The sequence below is a fragment of the Mustela lutreola genome, chromosome 4, assembly GCF_030435805.1.
Source record: "Mustela lutreola isolate mMusLut2 chromosome 4, mMusLut2.pri, whole genome shotgun sequence".
NCBI classification, from domain to species: domain Eukaryota; kingdom Metazoa; phylum Chordata; class Mammalia; order Carnivora; family Mustelidae; genus Mustela; species Mustela lutreola.
Genome location: NC_081293.1, coordinates 90,144,546 through 90,158,945, shown reverse-complemented (window position 1 = coordinate 90,158,945; position 14,400 = coordinate 90,144,546). Strand labels below are relative to the sequence as shown.

Below are 14,400 nucleotides of genomic sequence, written 5' to 3'. Positions count from 1 at the left end.
TTGGGCCCCCCTGCCTCTGCCTTGGCCGCCACCGCTGGGCGCCCTGGCCAACGCGGCGGCCTCCCAACAGTCCCTGAACGCCTCAGCCCCTGAGCCCGGTCCCCTCACGCCCCTGACCCCCTGACCCCTGGCCACCCCAGACCCAGCATCGCGGGCCCCTGGCCCCAAAAAGGGCGGCCCGCTGCACGGGCGGCCGGCCACAAGCCAGCGTTTCCGCCTGCACGACACGAGGCCCACCCGCGCCTCAGCCGGCCTTGGGGGGCTGCTGGCAGGGCGGGGCAGTCTTGGAAGGGGGCTTTGGGGCCAGAGGCAGGGAAAGGGGGACCGGGGTGAGGACCACGGCCATGGACGCGGGGAGGGGCGTGGGGGCCGCCGGGCTGTGGGAGGAGGGCGGGGAGGCGGGGGGGCGGGGGGGGGGCTGGCCCGAGGGTGTGGGGGGCAGGAGGCAGGAGCAGGCCTCGACCCCGGGCCTGGGCCACCTCTCCGCGGGCCTGTGCTCCCGAGGCCCTGGGCCCTGGATCCCCTAGCGAGGCCCTCGGGCTGCCCCCAGCCCCCAGGCCCACCGGCAGCCGACCAACCCCCACACCCCTCCCGGCGCCCCCGCGACCTGGGCCCCCCCACCCCCCGCCCCTTCTCTCCACGGGGCCTGGGCTCCGCTCCGGCCGGAAGGGCATTCATTCCCTTCCCTCTCCCCGACCAGCTCCCCTTGGCCCCTTGGGCCCCGCGCCCGGGCTCAGGTGCCCGGGACGCGAGATGGCCGACCGCCCTGGGCTTCCGGAGCCGTGGGCACCCGGCTCCACGCTGCGTCTCCCAGGCACAGCGAAGGCAACCGCGTGGCTGTCTCGCTCAGCAAGACCGGGGGCGCCCCACACCGGGCCAAGAGAGGCCCCGGCCCCCCGCCTCACCCCTCACCAGAGGACTAGTCCAGAGGAAGAAACCCTGGCAGGCCCCCAGGCCAGACGGGGTGCTGGGCAGGAATGGGAGCGGAACGGGACTGCAGACACCAAAGCCCGGCCCAAGCAAGCCGGCCCTCCCTCCCGGGGCAGGTGGCAGGCCACCGCAGCCTCCTGGGTGTGTGGTGTCTTGTCCGAGTGTGTGTGCGTGTGTGTGTGTGTTTGTGTGTGTGTTTCTGTGCGCGTGAGTGGGTGTGTGAGCGTTGCGTGCACCCGTGTCTCCGACCGGGTCCCTGTGCGCATGCGGGTCAGGGTCACCGCGTCTGGCCTGGGGGCTGGGGTTGGGGGTGGAGGGTCTGAGGGGGGTCTGCGGGTTAGAGAGTCTGTCTCTGGGGCTCTGCGTTCTTGCCGTCTGTGCAGAGGTCCCTCCGTCTGTGTCTGTCCCTGTGTCTCCCTGGGTATCCGTGTGTCCGTGTAGGTGAGCCGGCCTGTCTGTGTCTCTCGGTCAGGGCCTGGTGCGGGTGGGTGGTCAGGGGAAGCGCGGTGGAGGTAGGGCCACGGGGCGGGGCTGCCGCTTCTGGGCTGGTGTGTGGCGTCGCCCGTCGCCCGTGTGTCCTCGTGGCCTCGGGTGGGCTGGGAGCGAGGTGGGGTGGAGAGGAGGGGAGAGCCGAGCCGAGCCGAGCCCAGCTGAGCAGAGCTGTCTGGAGGAGAGCAGAAGAGAGCAGAGGAGAGGAGAGGAGGGAAGGCCAGGTGGCGGGCTGGGCCTGGCCTAGGGCGCTGGGTGGGCGCTGGTGGTGTGGGGGTGGCGGGGGCGGAGCACACCGAGCGCGGGGCGGGGACGGGGGCGGGCGCGGGGGCGGGGGTGTGGGGGGAGTGGTGGTGGGGGCCGAGGACGCACCCCGGTTGCGGCCTGGGGAGGCACGCGGTGGCGGCGCGGCTGGGGAGCCCCGGGATGGGAGAGTGCCCCGACAGACTTTGGCGTTGGGCCCCCCCCCCCCCCCCCGGGCGGGCTGGCGGGCGGGTGGGCGGGGAGGCGGGCGCCAGGCCCAGGGCAGGCTGAGTGGGGAGCCCTGGCTAACGCCGGGGCCCGGGAAGCGCGCAGCAGGCTCTTGGGGCGGCCAGCTGAAGGGGCAGGCGTCTACGTCCATACCACCCTGAACGCGCCCGATCTCGTCTGATCTCGGAAGCTAAGCAGGGTCGGGCCTGGTTAGTACTTGGATGGGAGACCGCCTGGGAATACCGGGTGCTGTAGGCTTTTTTTTTTCGCCCCCAAACGCTTGTCTTTGGCCTTCCTCGTTTCTCTCCCACTTGGGCCCCCCTGCCTCTGCCTTGGCCGCCACCGCTGGGCGCCCTGGCCAACGCGGCGGCCTCCCAACAGTCCCTGAACGCCTCAGCCCCTGAGCCCGGTCCCCTCACGCCCCTGACCCCCTGACCCCTGGCCACCCCAGACCCAGCATCGCGGGCCCCTGGCCCCAAAAAGGGCGGCCCGCTGCACGGGCGGCCGGCCACAAGCCAGCGTTTCCGCCTGCACGACACGAGGCCCACCCGCGCCTCAGCCGGCCTTGGGGGGCTGCTGGCAGGGCGGGGCAGTCTTGGAAGGGGGCTTTGGGGCCAGAGGCAGGGAAAGGGGGACCGGGGTGAGGACCACGGCCATGGACGCGGGGAGGGGCGTGGGGGCCGCCGGGCTGTGGGAGGAGGGCGGGGAGGCGGGGGGGGCGGGGGGGGGGGCTGGCCCGAGGGTGTGGGGGGCAGGAGGCAGGAGCAGGCCTCGACCCCGGGCCTGGGCCACCTCTCCGCGGGCCTGTGCTCCCGAGGCCCTGGGCCCTGGATCCCCTAGCGAGGCCCTCGGGCTGCCCCCAGCCCCCAGGTCCACCGGCAGCCGACCAACCCCCACACCCCTCCCGGCGCCCCCGCGACCTGGGCCCCCCCACCCCCCGCCCCTTTTCTCCACGGGGCCTGGGCTCCGCTCCGGCCGGAAGGGCATTCATTCCCTTCCCTCTCCCCGACCAGCTCCCCTTGGCCCCTTGGGCCCCGCGCCCGGGCTCAGGTGCCCGGGACGCGAGATGGCCGACCGCCCTGGGCTTCCGGAGCCGTGGGCACCCGGCTCCACGCTGCGTCTCCCAGGCACAGCGAAGGCAACCGCGAGGCTGTCTCGCTCAGCAAGACCGGGGGCGCCCCACACCGGGCCAAGAGAGGCCCCGGCCCCCCGCCTCACCCCTCACCAGAGGACTAGTCCAGAGGAAGAAACCCTGGCAGGCCCCCAGGCCAGACGGGGTGCTGGGCAGGAATGGGAGCGGAACGGGACTGCAGACACCAAAGCCCGGCCCAAGCAAGCCGGCCCTCCCTCCCGGGGCAGGTGGCAGGCCACCGCAGCCTCCTGGGTGTGTGGTGTCTTGTCCGAGTGTGTGTGCGTGTGTGTGTGTGTTTGTGTGTGTGTTTCTGTGCGCGTGAGTGGGTGTGTGAGCGTTGCGTGCACCCGTGTCTCCGACCGGGTCCCTGTGCGCATGCGGGTCAGGGTCACCGCGTCTGGCCTGGGGGCTGGGGTTGGGGGTGGAGGGTCTGAGGGGGGTCTGCGGGTTAGAGAGTCTGTCTCTGGGGCTCTGCGTTCTTGCCGTCTGTGCAGAGGTCCCTCCGTCTGTGTCTGTCCCTGTGTCTCCCTGGGTATCCGTGTGTCCGTGTAGGTGAGCCGGCCTGTCTGTGTCTCTCGGTCAGGGCCTGGTGCGGGTGGGTGGTCAGGGGAAGCGCGGTGGAGGTAGGGCCACGGGGCGGGGCTGCCGCTTCTGGGCTGGTGTGTGGCGTCGCCCGTCGCCCATGTGTCCTCGTGGCCTCGGGTGGGCTGGGAGCGAGGTGGGGTGGAGAGGAGGGGAGAGCCGAGCCGAGCCGAGCCCAGCTGAGCAGAGCTGTCTGGAGGAGAGCAGAAGAGAGCAGAGGAGAGGAGAGGAGGGAAGGCCAGGTGGCCGGCTGGGCCTGGCCTAGGGCGCTGGGTGGGCGCTGGTGGTGTGGGGGTGGGCGGGGGCGGAGCACACCGAGCGCGGGGCGGGGGCGGGGGCGGGGGCGGGGGCGGGGGGGTGTGGGGGGAGTGGTGGTGGGGGCCGAGGACGCACCCCGGTTGCGGCCTGGGGAGGCACGCGGTGGCGGCGCGGCTGGGGAGCCCCGGGATGGGAGAGTGCCCCGACAGACTTTGGCGTTGGGCCCCGCCCCCCCCGCCCCCCGGGCGGGCTGGCGGGCGGGTGGGCGGGGAGGCGGGCGCCAGGCCCAGGGCAGGCTGAGTGGGGAGCCCTGGCTAACGCCGGGGCCCGGGAAGCGCGCAGCAGGCTCTTGGGGCGGCCAGCTGAAGGGGCAGGCGTCTACGGCCATACCACCCTGAACGCGCCCGATCTCGTCTGATCTCGGAAGCTAAGCAGGGTCGAGCCTGGTAGTACTTGGATGGGAGACCGCCTGGGAATACCGGGTGCTGTAGGCTTTTTTTTTTTCGCCCCCAAACGCTTGTCTTTGGCCTTCCTCTTTTCTCTCCCACTTGGGCCCCCCTGCCTCTGCCTTGGCCGCCACCGCTGGGCGCCCTGGCCAACGCGGCGGCCTCCCAACAGTCCCTGAACGCCTCAGCCCCTGAGCCCGGTCCCCTCACGCCCCTGACCCCCTGACCCCTGGCCACCCCAGACCCAGCATCGCGGGCCCCTGGCCCCAAAAAGGGCGGCCCGCTGCACGGGCGGCCGGCCACAAGCCAGCGTTTCCGCCTGCACGACACGAGGGCCACCCGCGCCTCAGCCGGCCTTGGGGGGCTGCTGGCAGGGCGGGGCAGTCTTGGAAGGGGGCTTTGGGGCCAGAGGCAGGGAAAGGGGGACCGGGGTGAGGACCACGGCCATGGACGCGGGGAGGGGCGTGGGGGCCGCCGGGCTGTGGGAGGAGGGCGGGGAGGCGGGGGGGCGGGGGGGGGGGGCTGGCCCGAGGGTGTGCGGGGCAGGAGGCAGGAGCAGGCCTCGACCCCGGGCCTGGGCCACCTCTCCGCGGGCCTGTGCTCCCGAGGCCCTGGGCCCTGGATCCCCTAGCGAGGCCCTCGGGCTGCCCCCAGCCCCAGGCCCCACCGGCAGTCGACCAACCCCCACACCCCTCCCGGCGCCCCCGCGACCTGGGCCCCCCCCACCCCCCGCCCCTTCTCTCCACGGGGCCTGGGCTCCGCTCCGGCCGGAAGGGCATTCATTCCCTTCCCTCTCCCCGACCAGCTCCCCTTGGCCCCTTGGGCCCCGCGCCCGGGCTCAGGTGCCCGGGACGCGAGATGGCCGACCGCCCTGGGGCTTCCGGAGCCGTGGGCACCCGGCTCCACGCTGCGTCTCCCAGGCACAGCGAAGGCAACCGCGAGGCTGTCTCGCTCAGCAAGACCGGGGGCGCCCCACACCGGGCCAAGAGAGGCCCCGGCCCCCCGCCTCACCCCTCACCAGAGGACTAGTCCAGAGGAAGAAACCCTGGCAGGCCCCCAGGCCAGACGGGGTGCTGGGCAGGAATGGGAGCGGAACGGGACTGCAGACACCAAAGCCCGGCCCAAGCAAGCCGGCCCTCCCTCCCGGGGCAGGTGGCAGGCCACCGCAGCCTCCTGGGTGTGTGGTGTCTTGTCCGAGTGTGTGTGCGTGTGTGTGTGTGTTTGTGTGTGTGTTTCTGTGCGCGTGAGTGGGTGTGTGAGCGTTGCGTGCACCCGTGTCTCCGACCGGGTCCCTGTGCGCATGCGGGTCAGGGTCACCGCGTCTGGCCTGGGGGCTGGGGTTGGGGGTGGAGGGTCTGAGGGGGGTCTGCGGGTTAGAGAGTCTGTCTCTGGGGCTCTGCGTTCTTGCCGTCTGTGCAGAGGTCCCTCCGTCTGTGTCTGTCCCTGTTGTCTCCCTGGGTATCCGTGTGTCCGTGTAGGTGAGCCGGCCTGTCTGTGTCTCTCGGTCAGGGCCTGGTGCGGGGTGGGTGGTCAGGGGAAGCGCGGTGGAGGTAGGGCCACGGGGCGGGGCTGCCGCTTCTGGCTGGTGTGTGGCGTCGCCCAACGCCCGTGTGTCCTCGTGGCCTCGGGGTGGGCTGGGAGCGAGGTGGGGTGGAGAGGAGGGGAGAGCCGAGCCGAGCCGAGCCCGGCTGAGCAGAGCTGTCTGGAGGAGAGCAGAAGAGAGCAGAGGAGAGGAGAGGAGGGAAGGCCAGGTGGCCGGCTGGCCTGGCCTAGGCGCTGGGTGGGCGCTGGGTGGTGTGGGGGTGGCGGGGGCGGAGCACACCGAGCGCGGGGCGGGGGCGGGGGGTGTGGGGGGAGTGGTGGTGGGGGCCGAGGACGCACCCCGGTTGCGGCCTGGGGAGGCACGCGGTGGCGGCGCGGCTGGGGAGCCCCGGGATGGGAGAGTGCCCGGACAGACTTTGGCGTGGGCCCCCACCACCCCCCCCCCCCCCCCGGGCGGGCTGGCGCGCGGGTGGGCGGGGAGGCGGGCGCCAGGCCCAGGCAGGCTGAGTGGGGAGCCCTGGCTAACGCCGGGCCCGGGAAGCGCGCAGCAGGCTCTTGGGGCGGCCAGCTGAAGCAGCAGGCGTCTACGGCCATACCACCCTGAACCGCGCCCAATCTCGTCTGATCTCAGAAGCTAAGCAGGGTCGGGCCTGGTTAGTACTTGGATGGAGACCGCCTGGGAATACCGGGTGCTGTAGGCTTTTTTTTTTTCGCCCCCAAACGCTTGTCTTTGGCCTTCCTCTTTTCTCTCCACTTGGGCCCCCCTGCCTCTGCCTTGGCCGCCACCGCTGGGCGCCCTGGCCAACGCGGCGGCCTCACCAACAGTCCCTGAACGCCTCAGCCCCTGAGCCCGGTCCCCTCACGCCCCTGACCCCCTGACCCCTGGCCACCCCAGACCCAGCATCGCGGGCCCCTGGCCCCAAAAAGGGCGGCCCGCTGCACGGGCGGCCGGCCACAAGCCAGCGTTTCCGCCTGCACGACACGAGGCCCACCCGCGCCTCAGCCGGCCTTGGGGGGCTGCTGGCAGGGCGGGGCAGTCTTGGAAGGGGGCTTTGGGGCCAGAGGCAGGGAAAGGGGGACCGGGGTGAGGACCACGGCCATGGACGCGGGGAGGGGCGTGGGGGCCGCCGGGCTGTGGGAGGAGGGCGGGGAGGCGGGGGGGGCGGGGGGGGGGCTGGCCCGAGGGTGTGGGGGGCAGGAGGCAGGAGCAGGCCTCGACCCCGGGCCTGGGCCACCTCTCCGCGGGCCTGTGCTCCCGAGGCCCTGGGCCCTGGATCCCCTAGCGAGGCCCTCGGGCTGCCCCAGCCCCCAGGCCCACCGGCAGCCGACCAACCCCCACACCCCTCCCGGCGCCCCCGCGACCTGGGCCCCCCCACCCCCCGCCCCTTCTCTCCACGGGGCCTGGGCTCCGCTCCGGCCGGAAGGGCATTCATTCCCTTCCCTCTCCCCGACCAGCTCCCCTTGGCCCCTTGGGCCCCGCGCCCGGGCTCAGGTGCCCGGGACGCGAGATGGCCGACCGCCCTGGGCTTCCGGAGCCGTGGGCACCCGGCTCCACGCTGCGTCTCCCAGGCACAGCGAAGGCAACCGCGTGGCTGTCTCGCTCAGCAAGACCGGGGGCGCCCCACACCGGGCCAAGAGAGGCCCCGGCCCCCCGCCTCACCCCTCACCAGAGGACTAGTCCAGAGGAAGAAACCCTGGCAGGCCCCCAGCCAGACGGGGTGCTGGGCAGGAATGGGAGCGGAACGGGACTGCAGACAACCAAAGCCCGGCCCAAGCAAGCCGGCCCTCCCTCCCGGGGCAGGTGGCAGGCCACCGCAGCCTCCTGGGTGTGTGGTGTCTTGTCGAGTGTGTGTGCGTGTGTGTGTGTGTTTGTGTGTGTGTTTCTGTGCGCGTGAGTGGGTGTGTGAGCGTTGCGTGCACCCGTGTCTCCGACCGGGTCCCTGTGCGCATGCGGGTCAGGGTCACCCGCGTCTGGCCTGGGGGCTGGGGTTGGGGGTGGAGGGTCTGAGGGGGGTCTGCGGGTTAGAGAGTCTGTCTCTGGGCTCTGCGTTCTTGCCGTCTGTGCAGAGGTCCCTCCGTCTGTGTCTGTCCCTGTGTCTCCCTGGGTATCCGTGTGTCCGTGTAGGTGAGCCGGCCTGTCTGTGTCTCTCGGTCAGGGCCTGGTGCGGGTGGGTGGTCAGGGGAAGCGCGGTGGAGGTAGGGCCACGGGGCGGGGCTGCCGCTTCTGGGCTGGTGTGTGGCGTCGCCCGTCGCCCGTGTGTCCTCGTGGCCTCGTGTGGGCTGGGAGCGAGGTGGGGTGGAGAGGGAGGGGAGAGCCGAGCCGAGCCGAGCCCAGCTGAGCAGAGCTGTCTGGAGGAGAGCAGAAGAGAGCAGAGGAGAGGAGAGGAGGGAAGGCCAGGTGGCGGGCTGGGCCTGGCCTAGGGCGCTGGGTGGGCGCTGGTGGTGTGGGGGTGGCGGGGGCGGAGCACACCGAGCGCGGGGCGGGGGACGGGGGCGGGCGCGGGGGGCGGGGTGTGGGGGGAGTGGTGGTGGGGGCCGAGGACGCACCCCGGTTGCGGCCTGGGGAGGCACGCGGTGGCGGCGCGGCTGGGGAGCCCCGGGATGGGAGAGTGCCCCGACAGACTTTGGCGTTGGGCCCCCCCCCCCCCCCCCCCGGGCGGGCTGGCGGGCGGGTGGGCGGGGAGGCGGGCGCCAGGCCCAGGGCAGGCTGAGTGGGGAGCCCTGGCTAAACGCCGGGGCCCCGGGAAGCGCGCAGCAGGCTCTTGGGGCGGCCAGCTGAAGGGGCAGGCGTCTACGTCCATACCACCCTGAACGCGCCCGATCTCGTCTGATCTCGGAAGCTAAGCAGGTCGGGCCTGGTTAGTACTTGGATGGGAGACCGCCTGGGAATACCGGGTGCTGTAGGCTTTTTTTTTTCGCCCCCAAACGCTTGTCTTTGGCCTTCCTCGTTTCTCTCCCACTTGGGCCCCCCTGCCTCTGCCTTGGCCGCCACCGCTGGGCGCCCTGGCCAACGCGGCGGCCTCCCAACAGTCCCTGAACGCCTCAGCCCCTGAGCCCGGTCCCCTCACGCCCCTGACCCCCTGACCCCTGGCCACCCCAGACCCAGCATCGCGGGCCCCTGGCCCCAAAAAGGGCGGCCCGCTGCACGGGCGGCCGGCCACAAGCCAGCGTTTCCGCCTGCACGACACGAGGCCCACCCGCGCCTCAGCCGGCCTTGGGGGGCTGCTGGCAGGGCGGGGCAGTCTTGGAAGGGGGCTTTGGGGCCAGAGGCAGGGAAAGGGGGACCGGGGTGAGGACCACGGCCATGGACGCGGGGAGGGGCGTGGGGGCCGCCGGGCTGTGGGAGGAGGGCGGGGAGGCGGGGGGGGGCGGGGGGGGGGGGCTGGCCCGAGGGTGTGGGGGGCAGGAGGCAGGAGCAGGCCTCGACCCCGGGCCTGGGCCACCTCTCCGCGGGCCTGTGCTCCCGAGGCCCTGGGCCCTGGATCCCCTAGCGAGGCCCTCGGGCTGCCCCCAGCCCCCAGGTCCACCGGCAGCCGACCAACCCCCACACCCCCTCCCGGCGCCCCCGCGACCTGGGCCCCCCCACCCCCCGCCCCTTTTCTCCACGGGGCCTGGCTCCGCTCCGGCCGGAAGGGCATTCATTCCCTTCCCTCTCCCCGACCAGCTCCCCTTGGCCCCTTGGGCCCCGCGCCCGGGCTCAGGTGCCCGGGACGCGAGATGGCCGACCGCCCTGGGCTTCCGGAGCCGTGGGCACCCGGCTCCACGCTGCGTCTCCAGGCACAGCGAAGGCAACCGCGAGGCTGTCTCGCTCAGCAAGACCGGGGGCGCCCCACACCGGGCCAAGAGAGGCCCCGGCCCCCCGCCTCACCCCTCACCAGAGGACTAGTCCAGAGGAAGAAACCTGGCAGGCCCCCAGGCCAGACGGGGTGCTGGGCAGGAATGGGAGCGGAACGGGACTGCAGACACCAAAGCCCGGCCCAAGCAAGCCGGCCCTCCCCTCCCGGGGCAGGTGGCAGGCCACCGCAGCCTCCTGGGTGTGTGGTGTCTTGTCCGAGTGTGTGTGCGTGTGTGTGTGTGTTTGTGTGTGTGTTTCTGTGCGCGTGAGTGGGTGTGTGAGCGTTGCGTGCACCCGTGTCTCCGACCGGGTCCCTGTGCGCATGCGGGTCAGGGTCACCGCGTCTGGCCTGGGGGCTGGGGTTGGGGGTGGAGGGTCTGAGGGGGGTCTGCGGGTTAGAGAGTCTGTCTCTGGGGCTCTGCGTTCTTGCCGTCTGTGCAGAGGTCCCTCCGTCTGTGTCTGTCCCTGTGTCTCCCTGGGTATCCGTGTGTCCGTGTAGGTGAGCCGGCCTGTCTGTGTCTCTCGGTCAGGGCCTGGTGCGGGTGGGTGGTCAGGGGAAGCGCGGTGGAGGTAGGGCCACGGGCGGGGCTGCCGCTTCTGGCTGGTGTGTGGCGTCGCCCGTCGCCCATGTGTCCTCGTGGCCTCGGGTGGGCTGGGAGCGAGGTGGGGTGGAGAGGAGGGGAGAGCCGAGCCGAGCCGAGCCCAGCTGAGCAGAGCTGTCTGGAGGAGAGCAGAAGAGAGCAGAGGAGAGGAGAGGAGGGAAGGCCAGGTGGCCGGCTGGGCCCTGGCCTAGGGCGCTGGGTGGGCGCTGGTGGTGTGGTGTGGGTGGGTGGCGGGGGCGGAGCACACCGAGCGCGGGGCGGGGGGCGGGGGCGGGGGCGGGGGCGGGGGTGTGGGGGGGAGTGGTGGTGGGGGCCGAGGACGCACCCCGGTTGCGGCCTGGGGAGGCACGCGGTGGCGGCGCGGCTGGGGAGCCCCGGGATGGGAGAGTGCCCCGACAGACTTTGGCGTTGGGCCCCGCCCCCCCCGCCCCCCGGGCGGGCTGGCGGGCGGGTGGGCGGGGAGGCGGGCGCCAGGCCCAGGGCAGGCTGAGTGGGGAGCCCTGGCTAACGCCGGGGCCCGGGAAGCGCGCAGCAGGCTCTTGGGGCGGCCAGCTGAAGGGGCAGGCGTCTACGGCCATACCACCCTGAACGCGCCCGATCTCGTCTGATCTCGGAAGCTAAGCAGGGTCGAGCCTGGTTAGTACTTGGATGGGAGACCGCCTGGGAATACCGGGTGCTGTAGGCTTTTTTTTTTTTCGCCCCCAAACGCTTGTCTTTGGCCTTCCTCTTTTCTCTCCCACTTGGGCCCCCCTGCCTCTGCCTTGGCCGCCACCGCTGGGCGCCCTGGCCAACGCGGCGGCCTCCCAACAGTCCCTGACGCCTCAGCCCCTGAGCGCGGTCCCCTCACGCCCCTGACCCCCTGACCCCTGGCCACCCCAGACCCAGCATCGCGGGCCCCTGGCCCCAAAAAGGGCGGCCCGCTGCACGGGCGGCCGGCCACAAGCCAGCGTTTCCGCCTGCACGACACGAGGGCCACCCGCGCCTCAGCCGGCCTTGGGGGGCTGCTGGCAGGGCGGGGCAGTCTTGGAAGGGGGCTTTGGGGCCAGAGGCAGGGAAAGGGGGACCGGGGTGAGGACCACGGCCATGGACGCGGGGAGGGGCGTGGGGGCCGCCGGGCTGTGGGAGGAGGGCGGGGAGGCGGGGGGGCGGGGGGGGGGCTGGCCCGAGGGTGTGGGGGGCAGGAGGCAGGAGCAGGCCTCGACCCCGGGCCTGGGCCACCTCTCCGCGGGCCTGTGCTCCCGAGGCCTGGGCCCTGGATCCCCTAGCGAGGCCCTCGGGCTGCCCCCAGCCCCCAGGCCCACCGGCAGCCGACCAACCCCCACACCCCTCCCGGACGCCCCCCGCGACCTGGGCCCCCCCCACCCCCCGCCCCTTCTCTCCACGGGGCCTGGGCTCCGCTCCGGCCGGAAGGGCATTCATTCCCTTCCCTCTCCCCGACCAGCTCCCCTTGGCCCCTTGGGCCCCGCGCCCGGGCTCAGGTGCCCGGGACGCGAGATGGTCCGACCGCCCTGGGCTTCCGGAGCCGTGGGCACCCGGCTCCACGCTGCGTCTCCCAGGCACAGCGAAGGCAACCGCGTGGCTGTCTCGCTCAGCAAGACCGGGGGCGCCCCACACCGGGCCAAGAGAGGCCCCGGCCCCCCGCCTCACCCCTCACCAGAGGACTAGTCCAGAGGAAGAAACCCTGGCAGGCCCCCAGGCCAGACGGGGTGCTGGGCAGGAATGGGAGCGGAACGGGACTGCAGACACCAAAGCCCGGCCCAAGCAAGCCGGCCCTCCCTCCCGGGGCAGGTGGCAGGCCACCGCAGCCTCCTGGGTGTGTGGTGTCTTGTCCGAGTGTGTGTGCGTGTGGTGTGTGTTTGTGTGTGTGTTTCTGTGCGCGTGAGTGGGTGTGTGAGCGTTGCGTGCACCCGTGTCTCCGACCGGGTCCCTGTGCGCATGCGGGTCAGGGTCACCGCGTCTGGCCTGGGGGCTGGGTTGGGGGTGGAGGGTCTGAGGGGGGTCTGCGGGTTAGAGAGTCTGTCTCTGGGGCTCTGCGTTCTTGCCGTCTGTGCAGAGGTCCCTCCGTCTGTGTCTGTCCCTGTGTCTCCCTGGGTATCCGTGTGTCCGTGTAGGTGAGCCGGCCTGTCTGTGTCTCTCGGTCAGGGCCTGGTGCGGGTGGGTGGTCAGGGGAAGCGCGGTGGAGGTAGGGCCACGGGCGGGGCTGCCGCTTCTGGGCTGGTGTGTGCGTCGCCCGTCGCCCGTGTGTCCTCGTGGCCTCGGGTGGGCTGGGAGCGAGGTGGGGTGGAGAGGAGGGGAGAGCCGAGCCGAGCCGAGCCCAGCTGAGCAGAGCTGTCTGGAGGAGAGCAGAAGAGAGCAGAGGAGAGGAGAGGAGGGAAGGCCAGGTGGCCGGCTGGGCCAGGCCTAGGGCGCTGGGTGGGCGCTGGTGGTGTGGGGGTGGCGGGGGCGGAGCACACCGAGCGCGGGGCGGGGACGGGGGCGGGCGCGGGGGCGGGGGTGTGGGGGGAGTGGTGGTGGGGGCCGAGGACGCACCCCGGTTGCGGCCTGGGGAGGCACGCTGGGTGGCGGCGCGGCTGGGGAGCCCCGGGATGGGAGAGTGCCCCGACAGACTTTGGCGTTGGGCCCCCCCCCCCCCCCCCCGGGCGGGCTGGCGGGCGGGTGGGCGGGGAGGCGGGCGCCAGGCCCAGGGCAGGCTGAGTGGGGAGCCCTGGCTAACGCCGGGGCCCGGGAAGCGCGCAGCAGGCTCTTGGGGCGGCCAGCTGAAGGGGCAGGCGTCTACGTCCATACCACCCTGAACGCGCCCGATCTCGTCTGATCTCGGAAGCTAAACAGGGTCGGGCCTGGTTAGTACTTGGATGGGAGACCGCCTGGGAATACCGGGTGCTGTAGGCTTTTTTTTTTCGCCCCCAAACGCTTGTCTTTGGCCTTCCTCGTTTCTCTCCCACTTGGGCCCCCTGCCTCTGCCTTGCCGCCACCGCTGGGCGCCCTGGCCAACGCGGCGGCCTCCCAACAGTCCCTGAACGCCTCAGCCCCTGAGCCCGGTCCCCTCACGCCCCTGACCCCCTGACCCTGGCCACCCCAGACCCAGCATCGCGGGCCCCTGGCCCCAAAAAGGGCGGCCCGCTGCACGGGCGGCCGGCCACAAGCCAGCGTTTCCGCCTGCACGACACGAGGCCCACCCGCGCCTCAGCCGGCCTTGGGGGGCTGCTGGCAGGGCGGGGCAGTCTTGGAAGGGGGCTTTGGGGCCAGAGGCAGGGAAAGGGGGACCGGGGTGAGGACCACGGCCATGGACGCGGGGAGGGGCGTGGGGGCCGCCGGGCTGTGGGAGGAGGGCGGGGAGGCGGGGGGGCGGGGGGGGGGGCTGGCCCGAGGGTGTGGGGGGCAGGAGGCAGGAGCAGGCCTCGACCCCGGCCTGGGCCACCTCTCCGCGGGCCTGTGCTCCCGAGGACCCTGGGCCCTGGATCCCCTAGCGAGGCCCTCGGGCTGCCCCCAGCCCCCAGGCCCACCGGCAGCCGACCAACCCCCACACCCCTCCCGGCGCCCCCCCGCGACCTGGGCCCCCCCACCCCCCGCCCCTTCTCTCCACGGGGCCTGGGCTCCGCTCCGGCCGGAAGGGCATTCATTCCCTTCCCTCTCCCCGACCAGCTCCCCTTGGCCCTTGGGCCCCGCGCCCGGGCTCAGGTGCCCGGGACGCGAGATGGCCGACCGCCCTGGGCTTCCGGAGCCGTGGGCACCCGGCTCCACGCTGCGTCTCCAGGCACAGCGAAGGCAACCGCGAGGCTGTCTCGCTCAGCAAGACCGGGGGCGCCCCACACCGGGCCAAGAGAGGCCCGGCCCCCCGCCTCACCCCTCACCAGAGGACTAGTCCAGAGGAAGAAACCCTGGCAGGGCCCCCAGGCCAGACGGGGTGCTGGGCAGGAATGGGAGCGGAACGGGACTGCAGACACCAAAGCCCGGCCCAAGCAAGCCGGCCCTCCCTCCCGGGGCAGGTGGCAGGCCACCGCAGCCTCCTGGGTGTGTGGTGTCTTGTCCGAGTGTGTGTGCGTGTGTGTGTGTGTTTGTGTGTGTGTTTCTGTGCGCGTGAGTGGGTGTGTGAGCGTTGCGTGCACCCGTGTA

At 72.9% G+C, this 14,400-nt stretch overlaps 5 non-coding genes and 1 pseudogene across 5 annotated transcripts; all 6 read left to right on the top strand.

Annotated features, from left to right (window-relative positions):
• Positions 1 to 2,029: 2,029 nt before the first annotated feature.
• On the top strand, positions 2,030 to 2,148 carry LOC131830745 (5S ribosomal RNA). Its single transcript, XR_009353337.1, has one exon. It is a non-coding gene; the product is annotated as a 5S ribosomal RNA (ribosomal RNA).
• Positions 2,149 to 4,238: 2,090 nt separating this feature from the next.
• Positions 4,239 to 4,356, top strand: LOC131830768 (5S ribosomal RNA). The gene has a single exon (XR_009353359.1). It is a non-coding gene; the product is annotated as a 5S ribosomal RNA (ribosomal RNA).
• A 2,076-nt stretch (positions 4,357 to 6,432) lies between these two features.
• Positions 6,433 to 6,551, top strand: LOC131830821 (5S ribosomal RNA; annotated as a pseudogene).
• Positions 6,552 to 8,639: 2,088 nt separating this feature from the next.
• LOC131830799 (5S ribosomal RNA) lies at positions 8,640 to 8,757 on the top strand. The gene has a single exon (XR_009353388.1). It is a non-coding gene; the product is annotated as a 5S ribosomal RNA (ribosomal RNA).
• Positions 8,758 to 10,853: 2,096 nt separating this feature from the next.
• Positions 10,854 to 10,972, top strand: LOC131830759 (5S ribosomal RNA). The gene has a single exon (XR_009353350.1). It is a non-coding gene; the product is annotated as a 5S ribosomal RNA (ribosomal RNA).
• Positions 10,973 to 13,057: 2,085 nt separating this feature from the next.
• LOC131830762 (5S ribosomal RNA) lies at positions 13,058 to 13,176 on the top strand. The gene has a single exon (XR_009353353.1). It is a non-coding gene; the product is annotated as a 5S ribosomal RNA (ribosomal RNA).
• The last annotated feature ends 1,224 nt before the right edge of the window (positions 13,177 to 14,400 follow it).